Genomic DNA, 17,184 nt, shown 5'->3' on the forward strand with positions numbered 1-17,184 from the left:
ATTTAATTTGTCTGAAACCGATGACAGTCCTCAACGAGATATAAAATAAATGTTATTGTGCCCCATTAATACCGTGTACTTCCATTCTTAACCACTTGTAATTAGAGGTCTATGCTTCAGTCTGTAGAAAAGGAACCTTTATGGGATCGCTTTATTGTCCATCTGTCTGTCTGTTTGTCTATAGAACTGTTAAGAACCTCTTTTCTTAGGAACAAGTAGAAGTACAGATAGATGCATCAAGCTCAGATTTGCGTCACATACGGTGGTCTGTAACGCTTTGGTAACGTACAAATTGTACGCCTCTTAGTCAATGCATTCAAAAGATACGGCTATTCCTGTACAATATTTTGCTATTCGTAAACTCAGTCATCAAAACCTGTAGGGTGCTTCCCGTTGAATTAGAATCATGATATTTGGCAAGAAACAAGGTATCATAGCACAAGTAAACAAAAAATTCCGAAAATCGTTAATTTTCAATTATAACACCAAAAAATTCTGTCATTTTCTATCCGTCTACTTGCCTGTCCGCCCTTATGACCCTTACTTCTCTGGAAGTGTTTGACGTTTCAAGTTACAGTTTGTGTAATATATGGTTCCTTCGCAGCGTAAAAAGTTTAAGTTTCCAAGTCAATGGAGTCAAAAGATTCCATCATTTATGTCACATGTTTGATACTCGCAAACTCGCTCATCAAAACCTGTAGGATACTTCCTGTTGAGTGAGAATGATAAAATTAGGCAAGAAGCAAGTACACGTAAAGTAAAATATGTGAATCTTGTTAAATTGTAATTATATCACTCAAAGAACAATAGACGTATATTACTGCATGCAAACTTAAAACGTAAGTTTCGTTTTCGTTTTAGTAAGTAAATATAAATGTTTTGTTAAATCTTCTGTCTCTACATATATCAACTAAAGTCCCATGTGCTAGTTTGAGGAACTACTGTTAGATATTTTGACATAGTCTTGGACATCGAGAACAGGCAAAAATCGTTGATAGCCTCGATTTTCCGGATTGATGATCCATACAAATACGTAATAAAATTTGGACTCAGCCTCAATGCATGTGTCCTACTCGAATTTCGCACATATTTTTTGTAGGTCCCAGTGACAGTTTCACTGAACTCTACAAAAAATTTAGTTGGGCATCGTTGCTAATACTTTTGCCAGTCCATGTTCTTGACGCACTTGTCCAACATAGCTTTACGCTCTCTCAGAACTCATCTAACAACCGCAGCAACTTCAGCCTGGTACTGAGTCAAGAACACGATTCAGCCTAGCTGCAATGCAAAGAATTGCCATTTTATGTACATTGTTGCTAGTCTCACTACTTCTCTACGCCCATCACGAACTCAGAAGAGTTTTACCCGCCGCTGTTTCCAAGAAAGTTTTCATAAATTTTTCACCCGTGCCGCTAGTTGTCAGGTCCGATGTAAAGCTGATGGCGGTAACGCAGTAAGCAGATGCAGTTGTTCCGCGCTTCCCTTCCCCTCGCAGAGAAGACGCCGACAAAGGCGGTGTAGCTGGCCCCTGGCGGTGATGCAGCCACATTTCCGACTACGTGGAACGGGTAGCGGTGCCGCCAGGGGCTGGCCTTGTTATACGGCGTCCCGACGCCTAATTGGACGCCCTGCGCCGACGACGGCCGGCGCTACCGCAGCCGCAGGCCGCAGCGAAACAAGCCGCGACGGTCGTGTCGCGCGCGTCTCGGTCCTACCCTCCATACAGTCTCCATACCGTCTCACTGCCGCTGCGGCCGTTCACGAGTTTCCAGTAATTGGCACATTGCCATGAAAACAAGTACCTCCCCACCTCTGCTCATAACCATAACATCTATAGGCTTGCATGAAAGTAGACCTCTCACACAGTAAAACAGGGTGTATTCTAAAAATGTTACTGTAGGAGAGTGGGTAGTGGCGAATGGAATGTGGAGGGGGCTTTACTGGACATGCACTGCCGGAACAAGAAACAACACCAAAAAATAATTAATGTAGAGTAATGAAATTTCGGGAATGCGTTTGTCTCGATAACATATTTAAATGATTAATATTGCCGGACCACAGATTAATGTGAGCGCGAGATAGCCATTGCAAATGTGAAATGCTGGTACATTAATAACCGATGTTGCCTCTAGGAAAAGGAATGCAAGTATGGAAACGTCCATGCGTTTAGTTGTACGTGTGCAGGATATCACTTTCTGGGATGGAGTTCCATGCCTATTGCATATGGTCGGCCAATACAGCAATGGTGGAGCAGCAATGCTGGAGTAGTCATTCGATGATGTACCATATGAGCTCGACTGTGGACAGATCTGGTGATCGAGGAGGCCAAAATAACTTGTAGAGCATGTTGGATTACAACAGCGGTATGTGGGCGAGTGTTATCCTGTTGGAAAACACTCTCTTATATGCTGGTCGTGAATGGCAGCACAAGAGGTCGAATCTCCAGATTACGCACAAATTTGCAGTCAGGGTGACTGCGGTAACCACAAGAGTGCTCCTGTAGTCACACGAAATCGTTACCCAGACTATAACTCCAGGTGTAGGTCGAGTGTGTCTAGGACGCATACAGGTTGTGTTCAGTACCCCGACTGGCCTCCCTCTAACCAACAGGTGGTTATCCCTCGCACCGAGGCAGAACCAGCTTTCATCAGGAAACACAACAGGCCTCGACCCTCCCGTCCAATGATCTCTCGCTTGACACAGCTGATGTCGCAAATGGCAGTGGTTTCGAGTCAGTGGAATACACGCTACAGGGCGATTAGCTCGGAGCTGCCCTTGAAGTAAATGTGCTACCAACTTCTGCACAAACTGCCGCTACAGATGCAGTAAGTTGCGCCAGAGCCATCCACCGAACCCGATAGTCTTTTTTTTTTCTCGGTGGTGGCCTATCTGGAGCCCGGTCTTCTTGCGACCTTACATTCTCTAGAGCACCGCTGCCAGCAATTATGTACAGAGGCTAAATCTCTGGCAAGTCTTTGTGCAGTACCGTGGAAGTAACATCTAGCTTTTCATAGCCCTGTTACACGACCTCTCTCAAACTCAGTGAGTTGCTGATAATGGCGTCTTGCCGACTTAAAGGCGTTGTTGAGTACCATCAACTCTCCACGTCTAAACTCGTAGAAAACGGTGACGATCGTTACTGGGTGTATTTAAATGAAATTTGATTTGCACCTTCACAGTGGCACTATCAGCGCCGTTCTTATGCAGCTGGCCATAAATTTGAATAGAATCATCTTTAAGATGTAGAAACACGCTTACCAACTTTCGTTTATCTCGCACACTCCTTGTTGGAGCCGTGATCTTTTTTTGTCAGTACAGTACCAAGTATCCATTTATTAAGAAAAATAATTAGTTCTCCATGCCTTTAAGAAACTATCAGATACATACTAAAATATACGTAAAAGTCATGTATCAGAATTGTTCAACAGATCTTAAATGCTTCACAGAGCCTTAGTGCAACAAGCACTGTAAATGTTCACACAGTCGAATGGTGACCGAAAACAATCATCTATAGACCATCAGATTAAGCTCTGAATCACGATAGCTATCAATAAGCCGTGACAAGCTTGGCCTTGTTCCACTTTTGATCGGGGTTCGATACTTCACTTTAAATCGCAGCTCGATTATTAGAGAAACTCTGGTGTGGTGAGAAGACAGCGTGTATTTGTGTGTGTGTGTGTGTGTGTGTGTGTGTGAGAGAGAGAGAGAGAGAGAGAGAGAGAGAGAGAGACAGAGTATTGGGTGAGAGCGAGTGCTTTCTCGCGTAGATGAGAGATGGAGCCACAGTGCAACTACGTATCAGTACGGAGAGCACCTGTGTAGTGTGTGTGTGTCCTTTGTGGGTGGGCCCTTATATGCGCCGGTGAGTGGTGTCCTTAGTGTCGCAGCGTCTGCAAACGTCACGTGTTAGCTTGGCTCTGTTCTTCGAGTGGACTGCACTTTGAGAAAAGCATTTGCTGTTTACTTCCCATTGCAGGCACCGTTCCGGAGATAGCTTGTGGAACACGTTATTGACCAGCGTGTGTGTGCAACGCGCTCGGAGTTAGATGGGTCTTGCAGTGTGGCTAATGTATATGAAATGTTATCCCAAGACAAGCGACGAAGGACGCATTGAAAACATTCATCCTAGTCTAATAAACCGAGGTAAAGCAAATCTGTGTGAAGTACGCCGTACTGGTTACCAGATATGTAGTTCCAGCGCCCATGTAGTAACACGCGGATCTAAAGAGTGTAGTGCAGCAAGCGTGTGAGGTGCCGTTTATTAGGTCTTTTAGCTTCTTCTCTTGTTAAGTAATATTTTTAGTAATTTAAATTCCTTGCTTTAAACTTCACCAAGTAATTGAGGTGCTGCATTTGTTACAATATCTAAATTTCTCTGTAAGTCAGGGAATTATTTTTTTTTAAATTCATTCTCTGGTTAAGTAACATTGTTGCGTAAAGTAAAAGCCTTCTCTCTAAATAAGATAACTATTAAGGTCGAAGTATCTTATACACATTGCTTCGTTGTTATAAATGCTTAACAGTTGCTATGTTGCAGGAACCAACAAACATAGAGGTGACATGTACTAATGGTACCAGTCGACCACCCAATCTCACGTCAATCCGCTATCTAAGCGAAGTTCTTTTGGAAACGATGCGCTTGATATTCACTTATTGCAAAAGGGATTGGTCCAGCTGCCATTGCATTGCTTACCTATCAAGTGATCCAATTTGTTTATAACTATGAATATTTGTTTTTATAAAATTCATTGTAAAGTTTACGTAAAGAAAACTCATGAAAGAATTGAAAAATTTCAAGCGGATGTTTCAATATATTGTAAAGTTATATAAATTATTTGATATTGGTTTTACTGCATGGTCCTGAGCGAACATAAAATTTAATACGACAGTAACATTGGGTATTTAGTCGAATAAATAACAAGTTTTTTTTTGCCTAACATTTCTTTCCCCAGCATCTCTCCTACTACACAATCTTGGAACTACTCGTTTGGTCTAAAATTAATTAGTATTTGTCTGATTAAAACTGTGTGGAATAATTTAAATTTTTTGCTAAAGTACAGGACGAATCAGTGCGCTAAACATTTCAAAAAAGCAAATGGGGACTCTTTACGTCACTCAAGAAACATCCGATTTGCTTACATCACTTACAGAGTCATCATAAACCAATCTCTCACTTATACTAAGCGTAATAACACTAGCATATGTAGTTTAACGAAACATTAATTTATAGTGGAAGAGAACACGAACAGATCCCAATACCTGGCACAGACATAACCCTACGATACCACAAACAAGGACAACGCCATAACAGACAACAAGACACCTTAAAACTATGTCTCTCGTACACCAACGAAGCACCCTGCCTGCTGACCAACATCAGTCAAAACTGAACAACACAATCTGTGCCCACAATGTCGCTTAAACAGCGTTAACCCACACTCCAGGCACGCGGCCATTGCTGTACCAAAATACAGCAGCAAAGAGTAATAAAAACCAGTAGATGCTCAGTGAACTGCAATCAACTGACCATGATTTCACTTGGGCGAGCATTGACGTAGTGGCAATTTCTCCTCTTGCAACCACCGCCGCAAACCATGAAGATGCGTTGCCGTCACTTCTGCATCCGCCCTAAGATGACAGGCACAGCACGAACCATCTTGTCATACTTCGTTCATAGCAGCAAGAAGATGGTAGGCAGAGAACCTTCACCCATTGCCAGTGTGTTGACTCCCTGCGTCACAATCAGAAAGCAAGACGCCATACTGTATTTGCCATGTTCAGTAGAAGACTATATTCGGTGGGTTTTATGCTATACGTAACACCCTACGAATATATACTATTTCTAAGGCCCAGCACATTGAATGTCTCGAGAACGAATCGTTACTGGTACGATTCGTTGTAATAAAGTTACGGGAAACGTCGGATTGGTTGTTAAAGAATTTTCGTATTTAGTTATTGTTGTGATTGACAGGAAAGCCAACACCGTGTTACTAGAGGAGGCCGAAAGGCACGCGTTTTAGCTCACGCAGGCTGGCGTGAGGTCTGGAACAGGACAAGCGAATTAGAATTTAGAAAAACGGACGTATCTGGTGGAATACTTAACTTAAATCCATTAATGACGAACGTCGCTCTTGACGGTACATGCTTCACAATATCAATAGTAACTGAATATGGCGCCTTGCTAGGTCGTAGCAAATGACGTAGCTGAAGGCTATGCTAACTATCGTCTCGGCAAATGAGAGCGTATTTAGTCAGTGAACCATCGCTAGCAAAGTCGGCTGTACAGCTCGGGCGAGTGCTAGGAAGTCTCTCTAGACCTGCCGTGTGGCGGCGCTCGGTCTGCAATCACTGATAGTGGTGACACGGGGGTCCGACGTATACTACCGTACCGCGGTCGATTTAAAGGCTACCACCTAGCAAGTGTGGTGTCTGGCGGTGACACCACAGTTATAGTCACTTTATACCTCACATGTGATGAGAGTAAACGGAAACTTCCCGGCAGATTAAAATTGTGTGCCGGATCGAGACTCGAACTCAAGGCCTTTGCATTTCACGCGGAAGTGCTCTACCATCTGAGATACCCAAGCACGACTTACGACCCGTTCTGAGAGCTTAAATTCTGCCAGTACCTCGTCTCTTACCTTCCAAACTTCACAGAAGCTCTTGAGCGAGCACTCCTGGAAGAAAGGGTATTGCAGAGACATGGGTTAGCCACAGCCTGGGGAATGTTACTCTCCGCTGCACAGTGAAAATCTCATTCTGGAAACAAAGGTCGGAGACGAGGTATTGGCAGAATTGAACTGTGAGGACGAGTCGTGAGTTGTGCTTGGGTAGCTCAGATGGCAGAGCACTTGTCCACTAAAGGCAAAAGTCCATAGTTTGAGTCTCGGACCGGCACACAGTTTTAATCTGTCTGGAAGTTTCATATCAGCACACACTCCGCTGCAGAGTGGAAATTTCATTGTGAGAGTAAACAGCGTTAAGGCAACAATCCACTGAATATTCATGAGAACTTATCTTTCTTGTTTTATGATTATAAAACAAGTAGTTATCCAATGAAAGTTGTTATACAGATCTTTCGTATCTTCACGATGTTTAAAATACGGCATAGGATGAGAATGCACACATTCGACAAAAGTAGGTATGTCAAACACTTTAAGTTAATGTCATTCGTGAAGAAGATTTTTGCGCGAAGGAGGCAGAAGCGGCTGGTTAGGATTTGTTATAACAAATTTAAGTTAATAACTTTTCAGCAATTAAAGCCTTTAGAATATTGTAACATAAAATACGAGGTGGGTAGAAGCAAAGTTTCAGTACAGCGTAGGTGGTTGATGCACTACGTTATGAAATCGAGGATGGATCGGTACGAGGTTCACGTCCGGATGTGTCTTGTTCCTTCTTTACACCTTCGTATTTTCTAAAAGGTTGTGAGACTTTCCTATGATAGTAATAGAAGCAATTTCTGCAATATTTTAATTTATGTAAATATAAGTGCGTTCACTGTTAGGAGTGAGTTTGTTCGATTTGGTCAACTTTTATGAGCTGATACCCTCACTAATTGGACATGTGTATTTAATTTTTGTCTTATTTCATGTTCACAGGTACTGAAGCTTTTATTTATGTACATCACAGACAGAGGAACGTGACTGGAATATGGAAAAGAACTGAAATGTGCGTTTTAACTGAACTAATGTAGAAATTCTACTGGCAACCAGTTTCGTGGACAAACTGTATGGTTATTATGGAAGTTGATGGGGAGGGAGGAGAAAGGAAACGGAAGGAAAGAAATTTATGATATTAGCTGCATTGAGACATTATGCAGAACCTGTGGCGATGAGTAAGAATGTGTGAAGGACCAGAAGTTGAACCCGAGGTCTGTTTACTAGGCACATGCGTTAACCAACTTGCCGTCTGGACACAGTGTGGGGACCATCGCCGTACGCTCCCCGGCTGACCCACACATCCAACTAGCGCCACCTATCCGCATTCCGAAAGAACAGACAACACGAATTCATACAAACTGCATGATTTGCAGGCCAAATAAAGCCGGCAACTACCGCTGGAGAGCGCTGAGAGCGTAATTTCACGTTAACTAGACCGTGGCCAATGCCGACGGCACTGTGTCTCCTAAAGCTGGTTATAAAGTCTGCGTACACGTAAATGTTAGCTGCCTCGTCGCGTGCTCCGACGGCTTAGCTGAGTCCCTGAACCAGGAGACGCTGCTCTACTTCCTCCTTGGCCACATTAACACCTGCAACTGTTTTATCCTTAAATTTATTGGCTTTCTGGTCGTATCCATTCAGCCATCTCAACAGTGTAATGCCAATTATCACGATACGAGCGTAAGAACAGCACAACACCCAGTCTATGAAAGGGCCAGGTATCGAACCCAGGCCTGCTCGCTTAGCAATCCGCCGCAATGACCGCGCAGCTACCGAGGCGGACCACTCGTCACATTGCAGTCGAATCAAGTCCCTTTCATATCGAAGACAGAGACGTTCCCGGGACGGCTCACGAAGTAACTACCGCTCATGGTTCAAATGGCTATAAGCACTATGGGACGTAACATGTGTAACATCTGAGGTCATCAGTCCCATAGACTTAGAACTACTTAAACCTAACTAACCTAAGGACATCACACAAATCCATGCCCGAGGTAGGACTCGAACCTGCGACCGTAGCAGCAGCGCGGTTCCAGACTGAAGTTCCTCCGCCACTCTGGCTCTCTCGCAATAAAAACTATCTGGCGGCTGGGAATGATTACAGAGCGTTTATCTACATTCATCAGCCAGAACATTATGACCACCTACCTAATAGCCGGTATGTCGACTATGACTGAATCGCCTCGAACCACTCGGCCATTGCGGGCGGCTATACAGCCTTTGTGGGTGTACGAAAGAGCGAGGTTTTCGGAGAGATGAAGGAACAAACTGCACTGCTAGCCACTTCATTTGCAACGGATGAAGGGCTAGCAACTAAGGAAACTTTAAGCATTGGGCGTGTACGTGGTACAGTAGGAGAAGTTATGTGTGTTCGTTGTACGAAATCTGATACAGTGACCTGTCACATCTGGGCCGGCCGGAGTGGCCGAGCGTTTCTAGGCGCTACAGTCTGAAACCGCGCGACCGCTACGGTCGCAGGTTCGAATCCTGCTTCGGACATGGGTCTGTGTGATGTCCTTAGGTTAGTTAGGTTTAAGTAGTTCTAAGTTCTTGGGGACTGATGGCCCAAGGAGTTAAGTCCCATAGTACTCAGAGCCATTTGAACCATTTTTGTCACATCTGGAAGCAACAACGGCTCTAACTGGGTGGGTACCGTAATGAATGACATGAATGACACAAGTGGGAAGAGATCAGGCGACCTTGCTGGCCAAGGTATGATTTGGCAAGCACGAAGACAGGCAACAAAAACTGTCGGGGCGGACATTATCTGACTGAAAAGTAAGCCCAGAACGGTTTCCCATGAATGGCAATATAACTGGGCGTAGAACTTCGTCGATGTAGTGCTGTGCTGTAGGTACTCCGTGGATAGCAACCAAAACGGGCCCTCTTATGAAAAGAAATGGTATTCCTGACCATGACTCCTGGTTTTCGGGCCATATGGCAGGCGACAGTCAGGCTGGTATCCCACCACCGTTCACGGCGTCTCCAGATACGTCTTAGCTGGTTATCGGGGCTCAGTATGAATCAAGACTCATCAGTCAAAACGATTCGAATCCAGTCAGGTAGATTCTAGGTCGGAAACAAGTCTGGAGATAATCCGCACAGTTTCTTCTAAATTTTGTGTATCATTCTTTTACCGAAAGTATTCATGGAATATTATAAATAAAGAAAAATAAACATAACGAAAGTATGATGTGTTACATGCCTATATTAAACTAGCACATTTTCCTCTGCTGTCCTGCTACTCGTAAAAAACATCGAAAACATGTAATTTGCTAAGAGTTAAATTCTTTTCATGTACGAGGCGTGTCCAGAAAGTAAGTTTCGATATTTCACAAAATTAAAAATACAGTGAAAATCGATTAAGCTTTACCCAGATTTGTTTTGCAGTGTCTCTAGTATGCTCATCGATCACGTAACCCTGCACTTTTCACTTCTGAGCGCACGGTGATCACGTACAGATGCATCGAAAATATTGTCCTCCATAAAGTATGGGATCCTGCCGACAGACTTCGCCGGATTTCATATATCACCACGTAAAGTAACTGTCATGAGTTCTCTTCTTCGTAACAGTTTTCGGTCGCATACAGCAGTAGCCAGTGAATATGTTACTGAAGTTCTTTAGACGGAAAGTGTTCGATCACCCACCATAAACCACGGACGTGCCTCCCCCTGATTTTCATCTATTCCCACTTGAACTGCTGGCTATGAAAACAGCGTTTTCGCAGAGACAACGAGTCGTAGACCAGCGTAGTGAATTAGATGAAAGCACAAGCTGCTGCCTTCTACGACGGGGATATTGAAAATTTGGTACAATGTTACGACAAACATTTGAGGGTCGGGTTGTTTGGGGGAAGAGACAAAACAGCGTGGTCATCGGTCTCATCGGATTAGGGAAGTTAGGGAAGGATGGGGAAGGAAGTCGGCCGTGCCGTTTCAAAGGAACCATCCCGGCATTTTCCGGGAGCGATTTAGGGAAATCACGGAAAATCTAAATCAGGATGGCCGGACGCGGGATCGAACCGTCGTCGCCGCCTGTGTGACCGAGCGGTTCTAGGCACTACAGTCTGGAACCGCACGACCACTACGGTGGCAGGTTCGAATCCTGCCTCGGGCACGGATGTGTGAGATATTCTTAGGTTAGCTAGGTTTAAGTAGTTCTAAGTTCTAGGGGACTGATGACCTCAGACGTTAAGTCCCGTAGTGCTCAGAGCCATTTCTGAACCGTCGTCCTCACGAATGCGAGTCCAGTGTGCTAACCATGGCGCCACCTCGCTCGGTAAACATCTGAATCGGAGCGGTGGCTGTGAAGAGAAGTAGTTGGAAGGTGTAACAAACTGTTACAATTAAACCAGTTCTCATTTTCAGCGTGGTTTCCATTGCGGCACCGATCGGGTCGTACTTTCTGGACAACTCCCGTACTACAACCGAATGATAGTAAGGTTACTAAAAAAGCAATTATTATTACTTTAGGGTGACTGTACAATGAAAGCAATGTCGAACGGAATGGTTTCTCTCGTAATAAAAACCATCTGGCAGCTGGGAATGATTACAGAGGATTTATCTACATTCATCAGCCACAACATTATAACCACCTACCTAACAGCCGGTATGCCCACCTTTGGCACGAATAACAGGGGTAGCGCATCGCGGTTTTGAAGCAGTGAGGCATTGCTAGGTAGCTGGAGGGAGTCTGCACCACATCTTCACGTTCAAGTCATCTAATTCCCGTCAGTTCAGGGGACAGGGTGATGAGCTCTGACTCCACGTTCAATTAAATCCCAGATGTGTTCCATCACGTTCAGAGCTAGCGGTTTTGGGGTTCAGCACATCAATTGTAACTCGACACTGTGTTCCTCGAACCACTCCATTACACTTCTGCCCTTCTGACGTGCCGCATTATCTTGATGCAAACTGCTATTGCCATCGGGAAACGTGATCGTCATGTAGAGGTGTAGGTGGTCTCCAACCAGTGTACGATACTTCTAGGCCGTCACGTGCCTTGCACGAACTCCACTGGACCCATCGATGCCCACGTGAATGTTCCCCTGAGTAGAATGGACCCACCGCCAGCTTGCATCCGACACGCAGTTATCAAGGAGTTATTCCCCTCGGCGGATTCGGGTCCTCCCATCGGCATGATGAAGAAAGTATCATGATTCACCAGACCATCCAACGCCGCTGCGCCAGCGACCAGTGCCGATGGTCAAGTGCCCATTTCACTGGTAGTTACCGATGTCGTGGTGTTAACATTGGCACATGCATAGGTCGTTGGCTGTGGAAGCCCATAGAGGAGTGTTCGGTGCACCATGTATTCATATGCACTTGTACTCTGCCCTGCATTAAAGTCTGTGTTTGTAACACCACAGATCCCCGCCTGAAATGTTTAACGACTATGCCCAACCTGCAACGTCCGACATCTGTAAAGAGGGGTGGCAGCCCAACACCAAGACGTCTGGACGTGGTTTCACCTTGGTTTCGCCACGTGTTGAAGACACTCAGCATAGCACCCGTTGAACACCAGACAGGTTGTGCAGTTTCCGAAATGCTCGTGCCTTGCTTCCGGGCCATCACAGTCTGTCCTAGGTCAAACTCAGATTGATCGCGCACCTTTCCAGTCTACACACGGACAGGACATTCATTGATACCACATTGACCGTGAGTGTGTCTGATAACCAGTCATTGCTCCCCAGTGACGCTGCTGTCGCCTGGACAAGTTTATATCGATAGTAGGTCGGTGATCATAATGTTCTGGCAGATCAGGGTATATTAGGTTCTGATTGAGGCAAGGCTATACCAGTGAAATCGAAGTGCAGAAAATTCTAATGATTTTACCAAATAAGAAATCTGTTGGGTGGGAGTCAGTTGAGGTAAGAATGCCGAAAGAACTCCCACGCAAAGCCGTCACCTACACTCTCAACTCCATACTAACTAAGAGGAGGTATCCAGTAGCCATCATAGAGTCAGTAATTAAAACTGGGCCGGCCGTTGTGGCTGCCGTCGGGAACCGTGCGACCGCTACAGTCGCAGGTTCGAATCCTGCCTCGGGAATGGATGTGTGTGATGTCCTTAGGTTAGTTAAGTGTAAGTAGTTCTAAGTTCTACGGGACGAAGACCTCAGATATTAAATCCCATTGAGCTCAGAGCCATTTGAACCATTTTGAACTTAAAACAGGGAAAGAGACATCAAACCATAAAAACTACGGACTGACTAGTCTTCTTCCACAACTGACAAAAGTTTTAGAAATATTACTTCTGAAATGGCTCAACCAGAAGTTCAACGTATAAAGAGGGAAGAAAAATGCCGTCGGCATCCGATTCCTCAACCCAGTTCAAGAAAAAATTGTAACTAGCAAAACCTAGTCCCACCAACAGGTTTAATAAAAAACGACTCCGGCAACACAGTAAATGCATGCAGCGTGGCCAACAATAGGCAGCATGAAATCTATACTGTGGCGGAGTTGTCCCATTTGCACAGTGAGACGAGGCAATACCGTGAAGATAGGACATGTCGACTTGCTGATGTTCGTGTGGTGTTGGCACTAAATATTTTTTTCAGTTAAAGCAACAAGTTGTATCCAATTTAAGCCTACACAATGTGGTATCTTTGGTATTTCCCTCTGTTACTCTTACCTTTACCTATATTTAAATATTAACACATAACATGAACTTCTTACAGACGTAAACGACTAGTTTGTATCGTCGATGACACAAATAAAGGCAACAGAAAGTAATAATGAATACAGTATCATCGTCTCTATCCGGTAAAGTTAAAAAATCAGAGTAGGTAGGCTACAGAAGATTGCACATTAAGCTAAGCACAATAATTCCAATCTGTATGTTTGACATTCTGGCTTAACTTGACAGAGCCGGTACATACACATACGAGCAACGTACACTTACGAAAAAATGTTCAAAAGAACCATCTTGCATCTGCAAACACTTCGCCACTAGCTGGATCATACGTTATGGATCCTACGCAAAATACCCGCATAGCGCGCTAGGTATTAGGTCGTGTGCATCCACAGGTGGAGTACTGTGAACTTGTTCCTTTAAGTGTCCCCACAAATAATAATCTAGTGGATTAAGTCACGGAGAACATTGTGGACATAGCATTGGACTTCAACGACCAATCCATTTCCCTGGAAACGCCTAATTTAAATAGTTGCTACATTCATTCCAAAATGTGGCGGTGCACCCTCATGCTGAAACAATAGCTGTTGCCAAACACCAAGTAGAAAGTTATCTAATGCGTCAGACGAAGAATTGGAAAGAAACACAGGGGCGCTTTCAACTTGTCCAGCAATAGCTAACGGCCCAAAAACACTCCACCCACGATTCCAGCCCACAGATTTATGCCAAAGCGTGTCTGAAAGCCACTTTCATGAGTGGCATGTGGGTTGTGTTCAGGCCAATAACGGCTGTTGTGGAGGTTGAAAATACCGGTACCTTCACGATTGAAGCTAGATTCGTCAGACCATATTACGTTATTTATGAAATGTTCGTTATCTCCCACTTGGTAAGAAAGTAACGTGTAATGATATGGATACAGTTCTTCATCGTACAACACTTGACCATCCAGTCTTTGAGATAACCGGGACTGCCTTGCAATGTCTCGGGTACTTCGGCAAGGTGACTGGTAAACGATTTCACGAATAGCGTCCTCTGTTTGTGGAGCACGTCTAGTCGTTGGAACGACCTCTGCCCATTGCTTGTGGACGAAGATTACCTGTTTCCCGAAGGTGTTGCTCCAGGCGACGAAAAACTTTTTTCTCGGGATGGTTCCTTAGTGGGTAGCGTGAAACATACGCACCAGCAGCAGCAGCAACTGCGTTATCGGATGCACCCAGCACCAAAAATATATCGACGTGTTTATCATTTACGTACTCCATCGCGAAGCCGACCTACATGAACTTGAGAGGACTTTATGGTTCTTCACTGTGCGGATAGTAGACAAATGCATGCAGTTTCACGGATCCCATTGTCATGTGATTGGCTATTGTCACGCGGTAAAATCATGTCCTACTTATAAACGATGAGAAATAAGGAAGGGACATCTAAAAAATAAAGAAAGGGAACCTAACATGGATTTGATTCATAGCTCCATGGTTCATGTGGGTTTAACGTCGCGGAAGTTCTGAGTGAGCTACGACGGCTGTACGGCGGTGTGGGGTGGTAACACGTCCCTCTGTACATTCCGCTTCGCCGCACGATGTGACAGTGTTGCCATCTCCTCGTTTTCACACGTGTGTTTTCAAAATGCGCCAGATCTGATTTTGATACGTCTTGAATCTAGATCTGGAACCGCACGCTGACCTCCAAATGCGGTATTTTTTCTTCACCCTGCATATCTCAGGAGCATTTTGGATTTGGGACCGCTCCCTCCACAGCCCGCAAACTACTCTGGGTCACAGAAGAAATACACTCCTGGAAATTGAAATAAGAACACCGTGAATTCATTGTCCCAGGAAGGGGAAACTTTATTGACACATTCCTGGGGTCAGATACATCACATGATCACACTGACAGAACCACAGGCACATAGACACAGGCAACAGAGCATGCACAATGTCGGCACTAGTACAGTGTATATCCACCTTTCGCAGCAATGCAGGCTGCTATTCTCCCATGGAGACGATCGTAGAGATGCTGGATGTAGTCCTGTGGAACGGCTTGCCATGCCATTTAAACCTGGCGCCTCAGTTGGACCAGCGTTCGTGCTGGACGTGCAGACCGCGTGAGACGACGCTTCATCCAGTCCCAAACATGCTCGATGGGGGACAGATCCGGAGATCTTGCTGGCCAGGGTAGTTGACTTACACCTTCTAGAGCACGTTGGGTGGCACGGGGTACATGCGGACGTGCATTGTCCTGTTATAACAGCAAGTTTCCTTGCCGGTCTAGGAATGGTAGAACGATGGGTTCGATGACGGTTTGTATGTACCGTGCACTATTCAGTGTCCCCTCGACGATCACCAGAGGTGTACGGCCAGTGTAGGAGATCGCTCCCCACACCATGATGCCGGGTGTTGGCCCTGTGTGCCTCGGTCGTATGCAGTCCTGATTTTGGCGCTCACCTGCACGGCGCCAAACACGCATACGACCATCATTGGCACCAAGGCAGAAGCGACTCTCATCGCTGAAGACGACACGTGTCCATCCGTCCCTCCATTCACGCCTGTCGCGACACCACTGGAGGCGGGCTGCACGATGTTGGGGCGTGAGCGGAAGGCGGCCTAACGGTGTGCGGGACCGTAGCCCAGCTTCATGGAGACGGTTGCGAATGGTCCTCGCCGATACCCCAGGAGCAACAGTGTCCCTAATTTGCTGGGAAGTGGCGGTGCGGTCCCCTACGGCACTGCGTAGGATCCTACGGTCTTGGCGTGCATCCGTGCGTCGCTGCGGTCCGGTCCCAGGTCGACGGGCACGTGCACCTGCCGCCGACCACTGGCGACAACATCGATGTACTGTGGAGATCTCACGCCCCACGTGTTGAGTAATTCGGCGGTACGTCCACCCGGCCTCCCGCATGCCCACTATACGCCCTCGCTCAAAGTCCGTCAACTGCACATACGGTTCACGTCCACGCTGTCGCGGCATGCTACCAGTGTTAAAGACTGCGATGGAACTCCGTATGCCACGGCAAACTGGCTGACACTGACGGCGGCGGTGCACAAATGCTGCGCAGCTAGCGCCATTCGACGGCCAACACCGCGGTTCCTGATGTGTCCGCTGTGCAGTGCGTGTGATCATTGCTTGTACAGCCCCCTCGCAGTGTCGGGAGCAAGTATGGTGGGTCTGACACACCGGTGTCAATGTGTTCTTTTTTCCCTTTCCAGGAGTGTAGTTTTGTCATTCAACCACAGAGAATACTGCGGCATCGTCCATCTTAATATCACAAGAGCGTCTTACAGAGCATGACATTAGTAGTTGCTTTACCATCTCGTATATGCTTACAGCCTCCCAGAAGCCTTCGTAAATCTGACGGCCAACTATCTAACAGAAGGCCCCTGTATGATTCCATTGGTGCACGCCTGTTATCGACTGCGACACCTATGCAAGCAGGGGCACCAAAGGAATCAGTGACAGAGCCCATACGTTCGTCGGGAATACCACTGGAAATAATCAAGCATCTCCGTATCGCTCTTGCACTGTATTAAACGTCCCCATGACAAAACGTGCCTCTTCTCTACCTGTTCTATTAACACAATCTTGTACGGGTTTCAAACTAATAACCAACTTTCAAGAATCAGTCAACCATGAGATTCGTGAGTCACATCGTTCACCCTTAACTTAAAACTAGTTTTACGTGGCCATTTCATTTTAGATCGCTCTGAAGGGTTGCTCCTCCTCCTACTGCCATAGTTACTGTTTCCAATGATTTATTGCCAATAGTGTAATAGAACAGTAAACAATTTCTTTCAATGTTTATGTGCAACACATTACATTTGCTTACGTCCATGGTTAACTTCCAGATTCTACACCAACCTTTGATCATCCGCATGGCTTGCTTCATTTCGCA

Source organism: Schistocerca gregaria, chromosome 6 (assembly GCF_023897955.1).
Source record: "Schistocerca gregaria isolate iqSchGreg1 chromosome 6, iqSchGreg1.2, whole genome shotgun sequence".
Taxonomy (NCBI): Eukaryota; Metazoa; Arthropoda; class Insecta; order Orthoptera; family Acrididae; genus Schistocerca; species Schistocerca gregaria.